The 18,517-nt window shown below is 41.1% G+C and overlaps 1 long non-coding RNA gene across 1 annotated transcript in view; it reads left to right on the forward strand.

The window, feature by feature from the left end:
• The window catches only part of LOC113744455 (uncharacterized), a 230,502-nt gene extending 215,536 nt beyond the window's left edge, over positions 1–14,966 (forward strand). The window contains exon 3 of the long non-coding RNA XR_003461545.1: positions 13,803–14,966. This is a non-coding gene — a long non-coding RNA (uncharacterized LOC113744455). The remainder of the gene's footprint in view (positions 1–13,802) is intronic.
• The last annotated feature ends 3,551 nt before the right edge of the window (positions 14,967–18,517 follow it).

Genomic DNA, 18,517 nt, shown 5'->3' on the forward strand with positions numbered 1-18,517 from the left:
ATACTCCAGCATGTATGTAAAGCACTGCACACACGTCTCATTATTTTTCAACATTTAATTCACGATTAACTAATATTTTTCCTCAAAGTAAAAATGGCAACAAAACATCATATTCCTTTTCTCTTTCTCTCGACCTCTGACCTAACACACAGGGAAGAGAGACTTAGTAAGCTTATTGTCACGGTGGCATTGATCTCCTGCTTAAAAGGTGCTACAGGGAAATATGCATAGAGCTGAAAGTATTATTTTGATAATAGTCAGTTACTTTTCAAGCAAAAATGCCAAACAATGGCTTGTAACTCGCTTTATATATATCATTTTGCTTTTCTTTATTTTAAAGTGAATATCTTTGGGTTTTGGACTGTTTGTCAGACAAAATAAGTAATGATGACGTCTCTGGGAAATTGTTTTGGTAGCTTTTTTTTTTTCTTTTAAATGGACACTTTTTATTCATCTTTTACTTTTTATATACCATATATTTTTGGACAGCTGTGTCTTTATTTAAAGGCAGTCAGTCGAGAGATTAAAGGAAACGAGGGAAGAGAGATTGTGAATCGAACTGGAGACGTTGAGATTACAGCTTCTTAACCTCCAAGCCAGTAGATGCCCAGTTTTCTGATATTTTATTGACAAAAAAGATCGATCAAGAAAATAGAAATAACTATTAGCTGCAGCCCTATGAATGCAGTCAAAGATAATTTACTCAGCTTTTACACCTGTCTTCACTTCTCCTACACATCGGTCACAGCAAAAATATTTAAGCCTATTAGCTCAGTTAAGAACAATGTGTCCCCCTTTCCACTCAGACAGATACTGTACATCATTTCCAGAAAGAGGTGAACTGCTGTTGCCTGTAAATAATGGTTATAGAGGTCAGCTATTGATCCGGTGCTGAAGGGGACCTTAGGGGCATGTTAAGAAGGGCTATTGTTGCTTGTCAATGAACCCTTTATGGCTTTGGACTTGACAGGTCTGGCACTATAAATCAAGGTTAAACTAGTCCTCTAATAGCAAATCAATGATAGTCAATAGATATTATCATGTGATTATAATTCAGTGGAGTAAACCATTAGTCAAAACTTAAATAGTCTTTCTAGTCTGTCTACAGTCCTCCAGCTGCAGAGTCTTTGTTCGGGTCATGTGTTGATGCAGACTGTTTTCTAAGTTCCCAGTCCTGCCCCTAAGTCATGTTATTGTAAAATGGCAAGATCCTCCATTAGTTTAACTGAGGAGGTTGCTGAGATTTGAGAGAACAATGTAGAAGTTATATTGAGATAACCTTTACGCAAGAGTAGATATTTCACCTGCATTAAGATTACCCTGAGAGTAACCTACTTGTTATTTAGCTCTAAGCCTCCTCTATCAATGTGCTTCTACTTGTTTGAAAGTAGCATCAGTCAAAAGTGTCTGCTATGCAACTAAATGGGGCACAGGGACATATCTATCTAAGTATAACCTTTGCAGTACTGATATTTATGATAAAGACCATTAGGCATTTGTGAGTTGCTTGCGCAAGGGCTTTAAGGCTAACAATGATCGTGAAGCGAGCCACTATCCAGGGTTTACATGGATGTCTGTTTCATCTGTCTGCACTACAGCACAGCCTGTGATGGAAATGTCATTATACTGAACACAGTGAATTATTGAGAGGTTATGATACAGACTCTGTCTCTAAAACCTCTCCAATGAAAGCACAAAGGATAACAGGATCAGTACATATTGTTCTCTCTCTTTCTTTCTTTTTCTTTTTTTTTACTCGTTTTCTCTTTCTCTTAAGAAGGCATATCTTTGATGGCGGCCCCTCTGCTCCACTCATCACCGGCTGGACAGCTCTGTACTCACCTTGCTGTCTTGAAGGACAGTCTATACTCTAAGTAGCTAACTATAGGAAAAAGGGAGAAAGGGGAAGGGAGGTACGGCCAAATTTGAGGACTTCTCTGACTTTAGTTTGGAACGTGAATTGTAGTGTGTGGAGAGCAAAGACGAACCTGCAAACTGAACAGAACAGTTTCCTCTCTCCTGTATAAATCTAATCTTAGGTGTGTATCATGATAAATCCTACGTGAAATAAGTTTATAAACTTCCAAATCGGTTTGGAAAATAAATGTGCATGCGCATAATCTTATTAATTTCCTTCAGCAGGCAAACTGCACATGATCAAGGTGTCTTAGGTTGTGCATTTCAATGCTAATGTGCAAAAATGCAAACCAAATCAAATTCAAAAGTGTCCTATCAATTGCATCAACACAGCAGCGGGAAGCCCTGTCTTTTATTTTGCATATTCATATGATTACTCGTCCAAAGGACAAATACATTCACGTCAACACCATTGTGCTTTGATTCCACATGATAAAAGACTATCTCATTTCATTCTTGCACCTTTCTAGTCCAAACCTAGACACAGATTTGGTAAAATGTAATTCTAATTTATCATTTTTCTGCCCGAGGCAAAACTCTCTCAAGCCTGGGGCTGTTTGAAAAGCAGTTGGACACAAAGACAGACCCTGGGAACTTTGCCCATGCAGTCAATCAGTCAGACACCCCAGAGTGCCCAGACCCGAACAGCTTGTTTTTTGTCCACGGATATCAAACAACTTCTCCTCTCCCGTTAGATAATAAAAACATGTTAATAGGAGTGAGTTGTTTCTGTCTTTTTTCGCCGGAGATGGTTGGTGGATACGCGGTGTCTCTGTGGTCATGGGCTGGGCAGCAGAGCGGACATCAAAGGCCGGTAGAGGTCTGTGACAGTGAATGCAGCTGGTGTCTGAGTCTCTGTGCTGGACAGAGCTACAGGCAGGGCCTCAGCTGCCCCAGAATAAAGACACACAGGGGAAGGCAGAGCCTTTAAAGGCTAGACAAATACACACACTCGTGGACATGCAGGCAAACAAGCACATGAACACGAACAATACCCTCTGAAAATAATTTACTCCACTAAAATATCATGCAGTCTTTACAGACAAATCATGAGATCGTGCTGAGTTTCTCCTCTTTCTTCTCCTTCCTTTCACTTAATTCCTCCTAAAGAGTTCTGGTCTAATTTTTGAAAGTAACACAGCCTCTTTGCTTTTATATAACCGCTTAGTTTGCTTCTGTGCAGATATGTTTGTATGTGGTTCTTAAAGTCTTGTCTTAAAATGTGGACTGGTGTCTACCAGGGACCCCCAGGGAGATGCCTTCTCATTAGAAAAATCTAAAATAGATCCACAATGACAAAAATATTTTCATTTACTGTGCTTGTCTGGATTTGAGCTTCCTTGTTATGAAGATTATTGACACAACCACATTATGACTAAACGTATTTGTGACTGTGAAATAGTATAATGGAATCCTTTTTTCATCCATGGGTAGACGAGGGAGGAATCTGAAGGACAAAGAGTGAAGCCCTGCTGGCATACTGTGGACAGCTTCATGTCTGATGTGGTCCTGACTTCACAGTGGGACTCTGTGTGTCTATGCTGCTGACAGCTTTTCCCTCGTGTCCACTCGGCAAAGTATCTCTGAGCACGATGCGGTAATAACATTGACCACTTTTTGGATTTTTAACTTTAAAAAACAAACAACAGTTTTAAATTGTAGTAATATTGTTTGTCAATTTGGAGATTGAATAACCGAATGTTGTCTTCTGATTAAAAATGCCTCTGTTCATATCCCTTAATAGTTATTTTTGAAAAGATGATCTCAGAGGACAGTTTATCCATTTGCCTGTGGACTTTCAGTTCCAGTTTTAGCCTGTAGAGGGCATGCCAAAACAGCAATCTGGTCAAGCTCAGTGGGGAGTCCAGAGACATACAATATCCCCACAGAAGAAAAGCACAGGGCGACTTTCATCTGTCTATAAAGGGAGGAAATGGTTTTGTTAGATAGAGGAATACTAATATTACAATACAGAGAATATGAAGCTAGGAGCTGTGCTGATTAACTCAGATTTTAGAACATTTTTTAGGAAACTACATTTGATTGAAACCAAAGAACTATTACCTGGAATCACCTTTGTCAACTTTGTGGAGTATCCCGGCATTAAAGGGTGTGCGCAGAACTTTATTAAGGCCATGAGATTATTAAACTGAGCACTGAAAATGCAAAAAATACATTCACTCAGAGGGAATTTAAACAAACGACTCATTAGAATAATGTCCTCTTTTCTCTTTAAACGGGTTAGAGGTCCTGAATAAAACATGACTTATCTATTGCGATCACGTTAGTCGAGCCATTATTCATTTAACCATTTATTTATTGCTCCATTCATCTACATAAATATTTAACTATGTCTTGGCATCTTTATGGACTGCTTGCTCTGCTGCTCAATTACAAGGAGCAGTGTCCTACCATGGCCATATGCCTTCTATCTGGTGACACTATATCTCCACAATTTATGGATGCCAACTCAGAGCATTGTCATTCTGTTGGGTTTTATGTATATCCATGGAAGTATTAATCTGGGCCTAATGACTGGCAACAATATGTTCCAGCCTGTGTGCCCAATAGGACCGCTATTGTATACATATCATATGGCATAAAATAAATGGAGTGTTCTTTTTTTTTTTGTTATTGTATAGATTAAATTGGGTGCCCATATGGGGTCTTCCTGAAAGGCATGTAGAATACGTCTGGACTCCAACTAGATGTGTGCTTTATTACTCACACACCATATATTCACACCATATATTATAAGCCCTTACAAGTTTTCACTTCCCCTTCTACAACAAAAGCTCCTGCTCGTTTGGCGAGGGGAGCATGGAAGCATGCAGAACCGAGGGGAAGCGAGGAACCGTAAACACCCGCCATGGGTCCTCCTTTAAAGTGATGAACAGCAATAAAAGCAGCACCGGTTGTCTGCTGAGAGACAAAAAGAGCATTTGACCACCTGGGTGCACATCATTTTCTCATGCAGTTTCTCAAGCATGACTATCAGGAGATGTCCCCGTTAACATTATATGTGGCTAACTCAACCCAATCCCCAAGTCACCTATAGCTTCTTTTCATTCAGTGAGGCTGCACAGCTCGCTCTGTCATGCCTGCTTCCATGGCGAGAGAGATCTCTCCACACGGCGGTGTGACCTCGGAGCTCTGTGACACTTTCACATGTCACTTTTTCCTGCCAGGTCACCAAAAACCATAGATGCAATTTGATCAACCGAGTTCCCCATTATCACCTGATAACTGCAGGAGAAGCCAGGATGACTTCTTGAGGTAGCAGAGGGAGTCTGTTGAACTGGCATTAAACTGCGTAACTCCCCGTAATCTGGATCACTTACTTTCCCACACAAAGTTCAAATGTGCTATAAATATATACCTAAATACATAATAAATAATGTTTTTAGAGCTCTTCTTTTTGTCTCAGAGTCTTGGTTCCCAAAAAGAAAAAAGAAAAAGAAAAATCACCTCTAGATGCCTTTTGGAGTTCTTGTTGCTGATTTAAATTGCGGGACTCTGCAAATCAACGGCAAATCAAACATCCAATCCACATATAACCCACCCCCATATCCCCAAAATTGGCTTTTTGTCAATTACAATCAAGGGCACTTTCACTGTCGTCGCCCCCCTTTCCTTTCTCTTTTATGTGTTTGCTCAAATCACAGAATGCTGTATACACTGGATCCTTAATAGAAATCCATGCATTAGGAACATTATTAGCGTGTGTCACTGTACTACACCATATTGATTTAGTAAATAACCACCAGCTAGGGCCACAGACCTCCTATATGAGCATGTTATAGTATTTAAAAACACATAATATTCTTTTTGTTTAGACAATTTCCCAATCACAAGATAAAATGTACTGAAAGTCCTCTATCATATAGTCATGTATATGTAGTATAATGTACTAATGAATGTAATCTCCAGACCATTCCTTTATCTGCACACATGCCGGTACATGCACATTGACATACACTATGCATATTTTCTTTTTTCATATTTCCTTTTTGTCAGTCTCCAGGCTATGACATTTCTGTCAATAGAGCAGATGTCTTGCTGAATCTTGGCTAAACTCCAAGAGGCAGAATCCACAGTAGAGCAGTCTCACTTTCTGCAGCCTGTTCAGCTGCAGAACATACGTACGTAGTGTAGTGCAATCTGCAATGAAAGTTTTTTTCACTTTAAACGCTCATTTTACAGCTACTTTTCTGTAAACATAACCTTTCTCTATATGGTAAAGTTATTGACCAACGGTGGCTGGTTCAGCTTGGCCTGAGAAGTCTTCCTGGCGCACGGGTGACATGTCTGGCATGCCACTGCTGGCTCTTTTTGATACCACAGAGAGTGTATGACTGGCAGCCCATGTTTCTCGTGTCTCCAGCCCCTGAAACAGCCATCACTCCGAAAGGATGTTTTCAATCCCCCAGCCTCATACCCCCTCGCTGCTCTGAGAGAAGGTCAAGTTTGTCCCATCAGTCACTGACCAAAGGGCGGGGCCTAGCAGCTGGTGGCCGTCAACGGCCGTTAAGATGTTCAGTAGTCCCAGCCCTATCACATGTCTGACATTATTTCTGTTAAGCCTAAAAAGCCTTAAAAATAAATTAATAAATATACATATAGCCACTTGAGTATCATTATGATTCTCATTATGATAAACTTTAGAAGTGCATATTGCAAGGCAAGTTTATCAGCGTGCTTTCATGTAGATCTATAGAAATAACACATTTGACCTCGCATGAAGAATGCTACACGCACACATGGGTCATAGCTTTGTGCACTGACACATTCAGCTGCACGTCACATGAGTTCAAAGAAGGAAACCCACGAGGTGGTCATTTGTGTGTTTACCCAGGTTTGGGTCAGTGTTTTCAGGTGCATATACACCTTTACATGCCCTTCTTTCACCACTCATAATCGCTCACACACACACCATTTACACCCAAACCTATACCCATATTGACGCACACTTTCCCTGGTGTTGTTTTAGCAGGGGGAGAGCAGCAATGGTCTGGAACAGGCCTGTTTTTTAGTGCGGGTCAAACTTTGGCCAGGCCTAAAGGCGGCAGCCATCCGATCCCTACCGAGGTGCCTCTGGTCTGGGACCCGTTTGAACCTCCACCTGCTGAGAGAACTTCACTTTAGATACATTGTTCAGGCCTCTCTGAACATTGCAGAGGGGAGGTGGGACATTATGTTAAAGTCAACACCACAGGATCAGTCCACTCTTTGTACTGGGCTTTGAGGGTGACCTCCATTCTTGGACCATGTAGTGTGCAGTAACTCATGCCGTCACACACATGGACCGAGCAGAATGGGATACGTTTTTTCTTACACTTTTCAGGGTATGTTTGAGCTTAATTTCTTAAGTTGCAATCAGTCACTGGGGTTCTATACAGTCTACAGAATACATGAGATTGGGCGATTTCACAAACATGACATAGAAATCTGCAAACCGTCAACAGAATTTGCTTTACTGACTTTGCAGATTTATACCCAGGCAGCCGTCAGTGGGTGTAGTGGGGCTACAAGTCCAAACTTACATGTAATTCCTTTGACCGTCTCGAATAGTTTGGTGTCATGGTTTTAGTTTCAGCACGACTTGCTAGTTTTAGAAAGCCACAGTAGTGTTGTTTATTATTAGAGAAGGACAATGCTTTTTAAGAACTCCACTGGTGTACCAGGCCTGTAGCTCTTAAACACAGATGATTACAGGCCAAATAGTTCTCTCATTTTCAGCAGTAAATCCAATTTCAAATCAAAAGTAATAGCCCTGGGGTGCCATTGCTGCAAATCAACACCAATTCATGGCAATCTTGGATTTACTGCACTTTTGCATTAACATGATGAAACACTTTATCAGGTATCTGGTTCACTGCGTTAGCTAAAACAGATATTTTATCTTGGTTAAACTGAATTTCCACCTGATTTACTCTATTAAAATATCCAATTACATAGAACTTGACTGAAGATTTTACTCTCTATCACACCTCAGTTAGACATATAAATTAAAACCACCCAAATTGCCCCCTATGTGATGAAATGTGGGTAGTTATGGTGTACTATCTCTACTTTCTACTTTTTGTGCTCTGGTCTGTTCGTCAAATTTCGATATTTTAGGGGCCACATTATTTTAGCTATCATGTTAAATTATTAGGTAATACTGTATCCTAATCTTAAAGCTGATTCATGCATTTGATTCACTTGTCAGGTTTTTTTTTTGGTGTGGGGTGGGTTTCCCTCCACAAAAACCACGCAGCACTGCCTACTGTATAAACAAAAGTGCTACTCCTGGCTGCATGTTCAGGTTTTCTGTGTTGTTTTCTGCCTGTGCACACTACTTGTCGGAAGGGGCAGGATGAGAAGTCATCCATCTCCAGCTAACAGCCACCAGTCTGGCCCCATGCTGGAGCCCCAGAGAGAGGAAGCGATCGCTCACAGCACAGGAGCACATTCCCCCTCAACACAGGGGGGACAAGGCCATTTAACCCATCAAGGCCCGGTCTACTTTTCTTTGCTATCACGTGCGACTGTGTATGTGTGTGTGTCTGCAATGGTGTATGCTTCTGTCATTGCATGTGCACGTGTCTGTGTGTAAGTTAATGCGTGCACAGTCATTAGTGCCATGCTCCGTTCTCTCCTGTTTGTGTTGGTGGGCTCCTCAGTACGCCGCGCCTGCCGGTAAGTAGTTAAATAGCCATCCTGGGGTCAGACCACATATACAGTAGCGTAGTACATCCCTCACATCCTCCCACCTCTACCCCCATCTCTCCTTGATCCTCAATATATAATTCCTAGAGCACCCACCCCCTGTCTCTGTGTCCTACTGCTATGACGATAGCATCCCTGGACACAGAGACTTGCAGTATAACCAGCCTGAGGAATTGACACTCCAAGTGTTTCTCCACACTTTTTCTAATGGCATTGTGAGCCCCCCGCCACTGCTGGGATGGAAGGTGTTTAGCACCTCACTGTTTTTACTTTGACAGAGGAGGGACACTAGCACTCCCCTGGCTATATGGGCCTAGACCAGTTCCACTGTTATCATTTCCACTGTGGGCACGCTTCCTTCCCTTGAATCATAGGTATTTATGTGGGTGGCAGTTTAGCTTAGCTAGCTGTGCTAGCTCTGTAAGACAAACATGGTTCGAGGTGTCAGACAAGTAAAAATGCTCTGGACAAAGCAAGTCTAGGTGACACCAAGGTGAAAAACTCAATCTGTATATGGGCAAATGCCTCAGACAGACAAATGTGTGATAGAGAGATAATGGCTGACCGTGCACCATTACAGAAATAGAACTGTCCGTGAAGAATGAGACGACAATGAAGGGAACGCTGGAAACGAAAGAGGTCTTGCGTGGTGAATACATATGCACTGAAGCCATCGAGTGAGAAGGAGACGAGAACTGAACGGGTAGTTAGGTCAAGAAATGAAAGAAAATGGAGTCAATAAAGGTTAGCCAGAATGACTTTTAAACAATAAAATTGACGACCCTTGTCTGTAGAGGTAAAGTGTGGACGTTGTGAGCCATGACCAAAAAGCTATTGTTGACTAACGTCAACCGAGTGCGTTATCTTTGACCCCTGCGGCTGGAAATGGGAAAAGAGAGTGAAGGAAGGAAGCAAATATGAATTACAGACAAACATGTGGTAAAATGGCAATGGAAGGAAAAGAAACGAGTCTTTACACATTCAGAGTCAATTCTCTAAATGATTGCACAGTAGTAAGTATCCTCAGGTAATATATTTGTATTCATAAAGAAAGTGCAACAACACTTTTTTTTTCTCTCTCTCTCTTTACAAGCAGTGCTCTCCATGACAGAACGGCATTCTGGGAGAAGACAGACTGCAAAGGTCATAATTATTTGCGGTCATGCTGCTCCTCACTTAACAGATGGAGACAACCTGAGTCAACATTTTTCAATTAAAAAAGAGAACACAAACAAACAGAAGGGAAGAGAAAACACACACTCGCACTTGCACACAAAGACGTACACACAAGCTAAAAAAACGGAAATGACCTTGAGGACCTGATACCTCATTAAAAGTGATGCTCCAAGCCTGCAAACAGGCTAATTAGACAAATCCTGCTCACACTTAGCAGTACTACACATAGTGGGGGGTTGCAAGAGATCGTATCGTGTTTATGTGTTGGTTAAATGTTGTAAGAAAGCAAGTTTACGCCTGATCTTGGTGCAAACATCTAAAGTCAATTAAGTCTGTGAAACAGGAAGGCAAACTGATACAGAGATACACATTGAATTAACACCTTAAAATACACGAACATGGACATATGGATGCGTTAAGTTTTGGTTATGGATGGATGGGGACATAACTCACTGAAAGGACAGCAAGTCTATAAAAGGATGGAGGATTAAAAGAAATAAAGTAAGTTTTCACGTGACAAACTATTAATAGATTTTTATATTAAGGCCTTTTAGTAAACCTGAGAGTTTAAATGGTCACCCAAGTACACCCAAATCAGTAAACCTCTCACCATTCTTATTTACACTGTTAAAACATTCAGTTGTCAGCAACTTAAAAAAGTGTTTTTATAATTTTGAATTAGCTGAACTGTTAATTAATAGTTTAATTAGTTGATTTAACAGTTATTCTAATATGAAAGTCATGGAGTCACGTAAATATGTTAAAGGGGAATGATTTTACACATGAAATTCTGTTTACAGGTCTTTGAGAGTACTACTGCATATGTGAAAACAGTTGTATAAAGCCTTTTTAGCACCATAGCGAGCTGCATGGTTTGACAAACTGCCTCAAGTGATGTCACTTGAGTCAACGCTGGCTAAAAAAAAAATCGGTTCAAGGCTGAATTAACTGCTACTAGCATAACAGCATTCAAGTTGCAGTGTGGGTAATGTAGGCTCCAGGTATTGACAAGTTTTTTTTTTGTTTTTTTTGTGTCACGTTTTAATCCTGTTGCCACTCCTGTCAGGCCTTAAAATTGGGTAATTTATTTCAGACACAAGCAGGCTTGTGCTCTCTAGCTTGCAACCATCAATTTGGACAGCTATAATGACAACTGTCACTGGCAGATTTGATCAGTTGTATAGCTAATTAGCTCATTTAACCAACCATAGCTCCTTGGGTTTGCTGAGTGCATTGTCTGTCTCTTTTTGTGCTTACTCGTTTTGAAATGAGCATCCTCTAAAGATGCAATTGATGGCTACATATTTGATGGTGCTAAAAAACTGAAGCTAATGGATGTGGAAGAAAGTCAGCATCATGAACAATGATAGAACAATGTTTCTTATCTTAAACACTTGTAGAAAAATACACATACAAGCCTACACAGTGTTACTTAAATCAAATTAGGAAAAAGAAGACTCTGGAGAATGTTCACCCAAATATAGTCCATGCAGGGAAGTATGCTAATACAATAATTAGGTCCCTAAAAATTTAAGTGTTAAGTGTTATTATCTTTTTTTGTGTAACAAGACATGAACTCACGATTAAAACCCCTAAAATAGTTCTGAATGTAAAAACTAGACAGGTTCACCTGGCTCAAACCTCATGTAACCGCATCGAGTTAGTGATAATTAAATTGATTCAAAGATTATAAAGCATAGTAATATCAAGCCATGCACATTTTTGGTTTCATGTGCCCAGGCATTGAGATACACACCTCTAAAATATTTTCGTTTTTTTGTGATTTGGTTGGACCAACCCTTTAACAGCAAAGAAAGATTTTTAAACAATATCAGTAATAGCAACTTTTTCTGATTGACAGCAGCATCCTGGTAAACATCATCTCAAGCTGACAGCCCTGGAGAACTTAGGCAGAATGTGACAGCCATCACAGACCCACATCCACACATGAAAGGGCTTTGTGTTGTGAAGCCTCTCTACTGAGACAGAAGAGGACATGTTGTTCTCAGTTAGAAACAGACATTCAGAGAGACTGGGAGAGTGAGAGAGAGAGAGTGTGTGCATATATGTGTGTGTGCGTGCGCGTGCATCCTTTCTGCGATAGGACAAGGAGTGCTGATTTAGACATAGCCAACCCAAACACAGATGCCCCAGTCCTTCCTTCCTGTGGGTAACAGAAGGAGACACAATGTGTTCAAGAGGCCGGAGCTGACAAAGGGATTAATCCGATGACAACAAATGCTGCAATCTCTGGCATAAGTCGCGGCAGAAAAATACATATCATATGGTCGCAACAGCACTGACACAGACAAACATGCACAGAGAGCCAGAAACGTCCAAAAAAATAAAAATCATGAGAGAATATTTTAAAAAAAAGAAAAGAAACTCAATAGTTTGCTGTCCTAGATGTATGAGTGTCACAGATTTTAGCACCACAATTACCTTCAAGAAACCTATTACGTTAGTTCTGGGAATGAATCTGTGGCAGTGATGTTTTTTTTGTTATTGACATATAGTATCTCCCACTGGTAATCTGTCAGTCTCGCTATTACCTCTTGCTTTCTCACCGCCATTGTCGGTTCTCACATCTTTCTCTCTGTCTCTTCCTGTGTCTGTCTTTTTTTTCTCTCACACCCTGTCTGAATGTCGTTTTGGGGGCTGATATGAACCTGTGAACATCTGCCTGCGATACAGTGGGAGGAACAGACGAGAGAGAGACTGAGATGAGGTTGAGTTCATGTGAACCACCCATGGTGCCGGACTGTTACGGCCATCAGTAAATCTACCATCTCACTGCTATCAAAGGTTCACTCTCTGCCTCTGTGTCCGTTTATATCTATATATATGTGTGTGTGTGTGTGTGTGGTGTCTGTCCATGTCTTTTCAGTGCAAGTCCTCGCCTGTCTGTATGTGTGTGTTTTCTTCTCAAATAACATAATCCCATAAGAGGGTGGGAGAGACATTTTTTGAGGATAAGGGGAGAAAAGAGGAAAAAATGATGGCAGTGAAGAGAGAAAAGGCGATGAAGGGAAGGAGGGGTAGGAGGGGAGGGGGGGGCAGAGTAGAGCAGGAAAAAAGCATTAGTAGTTCCAGCCAGCTGCCAAATGATGCCCTTGATTGCCTCTCTTCTTGTGCAGAAACAGAAGGTGTGAGGGGTGATTAGGCCTGGGCCCGATCCCTGATGAACAGATGTTAATAACAAAGCCCATGTTCATTGTGGTTAATAGCCAAGCGCGCCAGGGCTGGCTGCTGAGGCTAGGGGAAAATCTGCCTCCATAGCTCTTCTCCTCCCCTCTCCCTTCATGGGAGAGAGATAGGCTCCCTCTACTAATGTTTTGGCTGTACACTAACGTAATGAGCATGGTATTTGCAAGAAAAGGTAATGATAATCAGTCACGGGGGCAGAAAAAACACAGCAAATGATGGTGCGTCGCATTCAGGAGATAGAGGAGCTCAGGGTTTGTGCTGTTAACTTTTAGTTGATGATAGCCTTTTGATGATATCAGAGATAAAGGGATGTTAATAAAGCTGGGCTGCATGGCTGAAATCACTGTTGCCTCATTTTTGATCCTATTAGGCTATTGTCTTCAGGCAGTAAAGACAACAACTATTATGTGCGGAGGAATTGTCATAATTCAATTTCATCAAAGTGAAAATCATTCATCATTCGTTCAATCATACTCACCGTCTAAAGCTAAACCATCCAGTGCTAACAAGTTCAAAATAACGTTCTGTCAGGCGTTAAGGGTCAAGCCGGAAAGGGTTAACCGTGAGGAAAAATACATCATCATCCCGTTCTTGTTTATGAAAGACAGAGTTGCATCAGCAAAGATCACACCGTTTACTTATAAAACATTCAAATGCAATGAATTATTGAAGTGCAGCAGATGCTGCAAATGGGATACTTTTGCTCTGTTTCTATTGGTGAGGAAAAACTTGCTATTCTTCCTAAGTATATATGCGCCGGCACCAATTCTCTTTTCTCTGTGTGTACACAGCATGGAAGGAGACTCATCTCGCACTCAAATATCTCCGTGGGGAATGAAAAGATGGCAGAGATGCATGCAGAGGCCACTCCTTTTTCTCCGGGCTACAGAAAGAGAAACATTGGCACCGTTGACAGGGAAAATGTGACATTTTCTGCTCTGTGATACCTTACATCTTCAAATTGATGCCTTGTCTGAAATAGACAGAAGGAGGCGTAATGAATGTGCTTCGGTGACACAAAGACATGCCACCAGGACATTGTTGGATCTCAGCTTTGGAGCATTCTGACTGGTTTGCTTTTTAAAGCACGCAGGGCCAGCTGTTTATGTTATTCAAATTTATAGCGGTTGGAGAAAATGTGTGTCCATCTACTGTAGCGGGGGATAATAGTTTGGGCGAAAGCATCCATTTCTAAAACCGTTCTTTATGATATTTTGGTCAATCAGTCTACATTGAAAAGTATTTTCCATGACACTGCTTGAATTTTCTCTTCATATACAGCTGAAATTTGGACAAAAGATTAAAATGAATGTCATTTTCTTCAGTCTGCACGCTGTCATCTCCACATATCAACTGAATCATTTGTCCTTTATGTGAAATCTTTCACTGCCAGGAGACCATGTTACTGTATGTGTGGTGTTCAAATAGACTCATGGGAGGTCATGGGAGTGCTGAGCTGACAATCAAGGGACCAGCTGTCATTCATAGCCCCATCACCAGCCCTGCCACGTCGAGTCTTGTGACGACCACATGACTACAATGGCACATTTCTGTTCTGTTTCTGACAGGTATGTATCAGTTTGATGGATTGGCATCGCAGAAAATCTTTCATCAAGACCCAAATATCCTCTGTAATCATCCTCATTGTGAGACATAAAAGCGCACAACACGTTTTCTTATGGGCTCGAGTGCCATCAAGGAAACTATTCACTTCGTTAGGCCACATACTGTATGTGTGTATCAGTGTCTGACATATACAGCTCTGTCAGATGAGCTCTTCTTCAAAACCATCCATCTTGTTCCAAACGTGTTCATTTTAATTTATTTTGAAGCAGATGCCAACACTATTAATTAAATATCAACACTAATTAAATGTATTCACATCTCGCATAGCACTGTAGCTGCACTGTCATTTATATTCTGTTTAATTTGTCTATTTTAGCTACATTTTCTGTCTATTTATTTTTAGTTTTGCTTATTTTTAAGAAAACTGTTTCAACCAATTTATCTTGCATTAACTAACTCTCCATTACTTCTAGCTATTTTAGCAATTTCTACCTTTTAACTGTTTCAGCCATTTCTCCATCACCTATCTTAGCTGTTGTCATAGCTAACTATTTCAACCAAAACTCCATTCTCATAGTTAATTATTGCAACCATTGTTCTTGTTAACCGTTCCAACCATTTCAGGCATCTCTCAATTTTGTATCTCACTATTTCAGCCATTAATTTAACTGTTTAGACTTCTCTATACTTGCCAGCTAGTTCTCATGTGCTCTCCAAAAATGGTCTGTAATCTGTCTGACGGTATACATCTTATACCAATACATGGTATTTCATGCTCCTAACAAGTCTGCTAATAGTTTGTCAACTATATTTTACAACATTTACTATTTTCACGGCCATAAAAATCTATGTGTGGCTGGAAGGGACAGTCATAAATGCTCACATTGTGCCAGCTGACATATCCCGGGGCACAAAAAAATTTGAATGCTGAAATTCATTGATATCCTCCTTTAAAAAGAAAGAATTATATAGATGACAGCCCTGGTTCCTCCTTTAAATTGAAAGGAGACAATGCTAGTTAAGAGTTATATTCCCAGCGGTATGCTTCCTCTCACAGGCGTCAAGCACCGCTGTTTAATGTACACTCATGCCCCATCTACCTTCTCTTCCATTATTCCACTCTCCAAACCTCCGTCTCATGCGCTCTTTCCCCAGGCCCCATGCTGTCCCTCTCTATTTATTGAATACATCTTTTACTCTGCAACATTTTTCCACCTGAGCTGGCAGTTGCAACTTTTATGGGGGTGGTGCACACAGGGCCACAGAGAGAAGAGGACCCTCGTATTTTCATTGCACGCATCATGCTCCAGTGAACGAGGGCCATCTAGGCTGAAATGAACTAACAGGGAAGATGACTTAGACCATACCTTTTTTTTTGTTGTTCCCTTGTTTATATTATTTAAGAAGGAGTGATAGCAGCGCTTGGTATTGCCCCCACTTCACTTCATGAAAAAATAACAAGAAGTCAATAGAAGGCCACCAGCTGAGAGGAGGCAGAATAGGGATTTAAAAGGGTAAGTAAACAAGCAACCTGATCAACAAAACAATCTATTATTCAATGCCATTTTTGGCAAGATCAGTTTTTACATGGCCCCAATTTATCAGGCAAGCCAAGCAGACAAAACACATAAACAAGCTTTCAGTGTGATAAAAAAAAAAAAATCTTTGATGGTGACACATCATCAGAAACAACCAAATAGAACTACTTAATGCCCATCAAGAGTGTTTTAAACTGATTTTAATACAGCTCCAGGGCAAGAAGATAATAATAGCTCGCCTATAAACATCACATATTACACACTTACACATCTGTATGTCAGGTGTGTCTACATTTTACAAGATGCAGTGTAAGTTCTGTCAGGTGTAACTTTCCAAACATGATGTGACCCTATCAGACACAGGTCAAAATAGGACGAGCGTCGATGTGAAATTCACTCCATTAGACTGAAGCCCGGCTTTGTATTCATGGCAAAGGCGAAGCTTTCCAGCAGAATTACACCAGCTTTGTGTAAATAATCAAGGGCTGACCTGTAGGGTTAAACCCCGTAATTGAAGTGATACTTCAAAGAGACGACTACCACCTTCTCTAGGCGGCAAAACGCTGCATGGAGCAAGCAAGACAGACGTGGGGGAGCAGTTCACACACGCACATAAACACAGACCGGCGCTTACGCACATATACACACACAGGGCAGAAGAAGGAGGTAATGGGGTGCCCAGATTGGATGACACCGTGTGAGTGCCTATTCTGTCATACAAGTGTTTTCTCTGTCTCTCTTTCTCTCTGGTAAATGGATGACCAAAATGCCAAATTGCATCTCAGCCACAAATGAATAAATGAAATGAACATGTGATGCTTTCACACAGGCGCGTTTTATGTGTGCAGCCAAAGTCACGCTGCTATGAACTGAAAGTATTTGAAAAACAGGGAGAAGTTCTGAATGAGTCTCTTTGGGCAAGATGCTTCCACTAACTCAAACTTTTGAAAAGATTTAATGTGTTCATTATGCATGCATGAGTGTGACTCCAGTGTCTGGGAAAGGTGTTAATGGGGTCAAAATCCCAAAATGTATTATTTTGCATATATTCAATCTCTTTTTCTTTTTTTTTTACAGTATTCAAACATTTATCATTATTCATGACTTTTGTTGCTACTGACAAATGGGGTCACGCAGGTCGTCATGAAGATGCATGCGTTCATCATTTCTGCTGCTATGATCATCATCATTCACATGTTGTAATCCAAAATCACATATGAAAATAGAAAACACACATCATTATAAACTGTATTGCCGCTTTGACTCCCCACCGAATCAGAAATATCTCACTGACCCAGAAAAATTCACAAAGGATTGAGTGATTTTGCAGACTTTCCAATTTTTGCGAGCATCAAAACCCCACAAATCTAGAAAAATAGTAAAAACACTGACCCAGAAAAACAAATCCACGATGCAATAAATCCTGATTATTGAGTGAGTGGGTGAATTCCTTACGCCTTGCCACAACCGTATCAGAAATCCCAGTAATTCAGAAAAAAAAAACAAAAAAAACAAACAAACATGAAAACCTAGAAACTAAATCTGCAATGTAATAAATGTAAAAATAGAGGGAGTCTGCAAATTTCCCTCCTTCTGCTTTGACACAATAACCCCTCATCAAGAGAAGAAAAAAAACAGTGACCCAGAAAATTCTAGAATAATCTATAATGTAGAACATCCTGAACAATGAGGGAGTTTGCAAATTCCCCTCTTCCTGTTTTGACAGCATCAAAACCCCTTTGACCCCCAGCCATCCCCATGGCGACAAGAACCACATGCAGTCCAGATGCTGAGCTATTCGCATTAAACTAGCCTCGCTCTGCCACAGCACAATCGTCACTGTACCGCCAGCGCTCCACGCCGGCAAGCTCCAAGACATTTGCCCCGCTGCAATTCAATTAGAGGCTGTAAACAAGTGACAAAGGCAAAGACAGACAGACGGGCAGCCACGACTGAAAATTAATCAGTAGGGTGGTGGTGGGTAAGGAACTGTGCTGTCTGTCAGGGGCTTCGAGGAGTGACTGGCACTGCTGTAATCACTCATTTACAGTAGTGATCACCATAGTGCATTGTGGGTGACGGATGCCCACGCTGTAAAAGTGTACAACCCACTATCTCCCTCATCCCACCCGCCTCTCGTCCCGCCCCCACCCAGCTTCACACACACCTCCAGCAAAGAGTAGCACCAGCGGAGAGAGGCAGATTGATCCCTGGATTCTGCGTAGCTACGGGCCTCCTTCCCTCATTAATTCTGCTGATTCCACCAGATGGGAAACAAAATATTAATTTTATTCAGCCCTAGGCACGGGCTCTCTGTTAAGGTGTTCACTAAATCACCAGGGTTTCATCAGGATGCTCTGATATTGCAGCCTAGCTGTAAAATTGCCGGGCCGGTGGGTGGG

This window comes from Larimichthys crocea, chromosome XXIII (genome assembly GCF_000972845.2).
Source record: "Larimichthys crocea isolate SSNF chromosome XXIII, L_crocea_2.0, whole genome shotgun sequence".
NCBI classification, from domain to species: Eukaryota; Metazoa; Chordata; class Actinopteri; family Sciaenidae; genus Larimichthys; species Larimichthys crocea.